At 25.8% G+C, this 5745-nt stretch overlaps 1 pseudogene; it reads left to right on the top strand.

Annotated features, from left to right (window-relative positions):
* Positions 1 to 1575: 1575 nt before the first annotated feature.
* On the top strand, positions 1576 to 2448 carry LOC115896240 (annotated as a pseudogene).
* Positions 2449 to 5745: the final 3297 nt, after the last annotated feature.

Consider the following 5745-nt stretch of genomic DNA (forward strand, 5'->3'; position numbering starts at 1 on the left):
TATAGGTAAAATATAGGCATGATAGATATAATAGAGGTATAAAATATAGACATAATAGATATAATTGATAGACTTATAAAATATAGACATAATAGATATAATAGATAGAGGGATAAATATAGACATAATAGATATAATAGATATAGGTATAAAATATAGACATCAGAGGTATAATAGATATAGGTATAATATATAGACATAATAGATATAATCGATATAGGTATAAGATATAGTCATAAGAGATATAGGTATAAAATATAAACATAATAGAAATAATAGATACAGGTAAAAAATATAGACATAAGAGATAGATATAGGTATAAAATATCGACATAATAAATATAATCGATACAGGTATAAAATATAGACTTAATAGATATAGGAATAAAATATAGACATAATTGAAATAGGTATAAAATATAGACATAATATATATAATAGATATAGGTAAAAAATATAGACATAATAGATATAATACATGTAAGTATAAAATATATACATAATAGATAAAATAGATATAGGTATAAAATATAGACATAATACATATAATTGATATGGGTATGAAATATAGATATAATAGATATAGGTATAACATATACACATAATATATATGATAGATATAGGTACAAAACATAGACATAATAGATAGAGGTATAAAATATAGACATAATAGATAATAGATAGAGTTGTAAAATATAGACATAATAGATATAATAGATAGAGGTATAAAATATAGACATAATAGATATAATAGATATAGGTGTAAAATAGAGACATAATAGATATAATAGATACAGGTATAAAATATAGACATAATAGATATGATAGATATAGGCACAAAACATAGACATAATAGATACGTTAGATATAGGTATAAAATATAGACATAATCGATATAGATATCAAATATAGATATAATAGGTATAATAGATATAAGTATAAAATATAGATATAATAGATAAAATAGATAGAGGTATAAATATAGATATAATAGAAATATGTATAAAATATAGATATAATGGATATAATAGATATAGGTATAAAATATAGACATAATGGATACAATAGAGACAGAATATATATAATAGATATAGGTATAAAATACAGACATCATAGATATAATAGATAGAGAAATAAAATATAGACAAAATTGATATAATAGATAGAGGTAAAAAATATAGACATCATAGATATAATAGAGGTATAAAATATAGACATAAAAGATATAAGTGATAGAGGTATAAATTATAGACATAATAGATATTATAGATAGAGTTATAAAATGTAGACATAATAGATTTAACAGATATAGGTATAAAATATACACATAATAGATATCGGTATAAAATATAGACATAATAGATTTAATAGATATAGTTATAAAACATAGACATAATAGATATAATAGATATAGATATAAAATAAAAACATAATAAATATAATAGGTATAGGTATGAAATATAGACATAATAGATATAATAGATATGTCTATAAGATATAGACATAATAGATATAATAGATATGTCTATAAAATATAGACATAAGCTTCTTCTCCGAGAAAACACCAAATGGCGGATGACGCCAGTGCAGCGGGGTGGTCCGGAGGCCCTGGTGGCCCTGAGATGGGGAACCGCGGTGTCTTCCGCGGAGGTTTCGGCAGTGGCATCCGGGGCGGGGTCTTGGCCGTGGACGGGGTCGGGGCCGAGGCCGCGGAGCTCGCGGAGGCAAGGCCGAGGATGAGGAGTGGATGCCCGTCACCAAGCTGGGCCGCTTGGTCAAGGACATGAAGATCAAGTCCCTGGAGGAGATCTACCTCTTCTCTCTGCCCATTAAGGAATCTGAGATCATTGACTTTTTCTTGGGGGCCTCTCTCAAAGATGAGGTTTTGAAGATTATGCCGGTGCAGAAGCAGACCCGTGCTGGTCAGCGCACCAGGTTCAAGGCGTTTGTTGCTATCGGGGACTACAATGGCCACGTCGGCCTGGGTGTTAAGTGCTCCAAAGAGGTGGCCACCGCCATCCGTGGGGCCATCATCCTGACCAAACTCTCCATTGTCCCGGTGCGCAGAGGCTACTGGGGGAACAAGATCGGCAAGCCCCACACCGTCCCTTGCAAGGTGACAGGCCGCTGTGGCTCTGTGCTGGTGCGCCTCATCCCTGCACCCAGGGGCACTGGCATCGTCTCAGCGCCTGTGCCCAAGAAGCTGCTCATGATGGCTGGTATTGATGACTGCTACACCTCAGCCCGGGCTGCACTGCCACCCTGGGCAACTTCGCCAAGGCCACCTTTGATGCCATCTCTAAGACCTACAGCTACCTGACCCCTGACCTGTGGAAGGAGACTGTCTTTACCAAGTCTACCTATCAGGAATTCACTGACCACCTTGTCCAGACCCACACCAGAGTCCCCGTGCAGCGGACCCAGGCTCCAGCTGTGGCTACAACATAGGCTTTTTATACAAGAAAAATAAAGTGAATTAAGCCTGTTAAAAAAAAAAAAGATATAGACATAATAGATACAATAGATATAGGTATAAAATATAGACAGATACAATAGATATAGATATAAGATATAACATAATAGATATAGGTATAAAATATAGACATATTAGATATAATTACTATAGGTATAAAATATAGACATAATAGATATAATAGATATAGGTATAAAATATAGACATCATAGATATAGATATAAAATATAGACAAAATAGATTTAAAAGATATCGGTATAAAATATAGACATAATAGATTTCATAGATATAGTTATAAAACATAGACATAATGGATATAATAGATATAGGTATAAAATATAGACATAATAGATAAAATATACGTATAAATATAGACATAATAGATATAGGTATTAAATATAGACATAATAGAAATAAGGATAAAATATAGACATAATAGATATAATAGATATAGGTATCAAATATAGACATAATAATTATAATAGATATAGGTATAAAATAATAGATATAGGTACAAAGTATAGACATAATGGTTATAATAGATACAGGTATGAAATATAGACATAATAGATATAATAGGTATGGGTTTAAAATAAAGACGTAATTGATATAATAGATATAGGTATTAGATATAGACATAATAGATATAATAGATATAGGTATAAAATATAGACATAATAAATTTAATAGATATAGATATAAAACATTGATATATAGATGTAATAGATATAGGTATAAAATACAGACATAGTAGATATAATAGATATTGGTATAAAATATAGACATAATAGATAGATAAAGATATAAAATATAGACATAATAGGTATAATAGATATAGGGATAAAATATGGATATAATAGATATAATATAGGTATAAACTATAGACCGAGTAGATATAATAGATATAGGAACGAAATATAGACATAATAGATATAATAGATATAGGTATACAATATAGACAGAGTAGAATAATAGATATAGGTATAAAACATACACATAATAGATATCGGTATAAATTATAGACATAACAGATATAATACATATAGGTATGAAATATAGACATAACTGGTATAAAATATAGGTATGAAATATAGACATAAGAGATATAGGTATAAAATATACACATAATAGATATAATAGATAGATGTATAAGATATAGACATAATAGATATAATAGATATAAGTATAAAATATCGACATAATAGTTATAATATATGTATAAGATATAGACATTATCGATATAATAGATATAGGTATAAAATATAGACATAATAGATATAATAGATATAGGTATAAAATTAGCCATAATAGATATAGGAATAAAATATAGACATAATTGAAATAGGTATAAAATATAGACAAAAAGGATATAAAACGTATAGGTATAAAATATAGACATAATAGATATAATAGATATATGTATACAGATGTAGACATAACCGATATAATAGATACAGGTATAAAATATAGACATAATAGATATAATAGATATAGCTATGAAATACAGACATAATAGATGCAATAGATATAGGTATAAAATATAGACATGAAAGATGTAATAAATATAGGTATAAAATATAGACATAATAAATATAATAGATATAGGTATAAGTTATAGACATAATAGATATAATAGATATAGATATAAAATATAGACATAAAAGAAATACATAGGTATAGGTATGACATATAGACCTAATCGATAGCTATATGGATAAGATATAGACAAATAGATACAATAGATATAGGTATAAAATATAGACATAATAGATATAATAGATATAGATATAAAATATAGACATAATAGATATAGGTATAAATATAGACATAATAAATAATGGAAATAAGTATTAAATATAGACATAATAGATATAATAGATATAGGTATCAAATATCAGACATAATAATTATAATAGATATAGGTATAAAATATTGACATAATAGATATAGGTACAAAGTATAGACATAATGGTTTATAATAGGTATAGGTATGAAATATAGACAGATATAATTAGGTATGGGTTTAAAATTAAGACATAATAGATATAATAGATATAGGTATAAGATATAGACATAATAGATATAATAGATATAGGTATAAAATATTAGACATAATAAATTTAAAAGATATAGGTATAAAACATTGATATAATAGATATAGAATAGATATAGGTATATAAATATAGAGACAGAGTAGATATAATAGATACAGGTATAAAATATAGACATATAGATACCGGTATAAAATATAGACATAACAGATATATAGATATAGGTATAAATATAGACATAATTAGATATAATAGATATATGTATATGACATAGACATTATCGATATAATAGATATAGGTGTAAAATGTAGACATAATAGATATAATAGATATAGGTATAAAATAGACATAATAGATATAAAAGATACAGGATTAAATATAGACATAATTGAAATAGGTATAATATATAGACAAAATGGATATAAAAGATGTAGGTATAAAATATAGACATAAAAGATATAATAGATATAGGTAAAAAATATAGACATAATAGATATCATAGACATATGTATAGGATGTAGACATCATCGATATAATAGATACAGGTTTAAAATATAGACATAATAGATATAATAGATATAGGTATGAAATATAGACATAATAGATACAATAGATATAGGCATAAAATATAGACATAATAGATATAATAAATATAGGTATAAATATAGACATAATAAATATAATAGATATAGGTATAAGATATAGACATAAAAGATATAATAGATATAGATATCAAATATAGACATAATAGAAATAATAGGTATAGGTATGAAATATGACATAATAGATATAGGTATAAAATATAGACATAAGATTTAACAATTATAGGTATAAAATATAGACATAATGGATATAATAGATATAGGTAAAATATAGACATAATAGATATACATACAAAGGTATAAAATATAGACATAATAGATATAGGTATTAATACAGACATAATAGATATAAAAGAAACAGGTATAAAATATAGACATAATAGATATAGGTAGAAAATATAGACATAATAGATTTAATAGATATAGTTATAAAATATGGACATAATAGATATAGATATAGGTATATATAGATATAGATATAATAGATATAGGTATCACAATATAAACATAATAGATATTACAGAGATGGGTATAAATATAGAAGTAATAGATATAAAAGATATAGGTGTAAAATATAGACATAGTCGATATAATAGATATAGGTATAAAACATAGACAT

The sequence above is a fragment of the Rhinopithecus roxellana genome, unplaced genomic scaffold, assembly GCF_007565055.1.
Source record: "Rhinopithecus roxellana isolate Shanxi Qingling unplaced genomic scaffold, ASM756505v1 contig974, whole genome shotgun sequence".
In the NCBI taxonomy this organism is placed as follows: Eukaryota; Metazoa; Chordata; class Mammalia; order Primates; family Cercopithecidae; genus Rhinopithecus; species Rhinopithecus roxellana.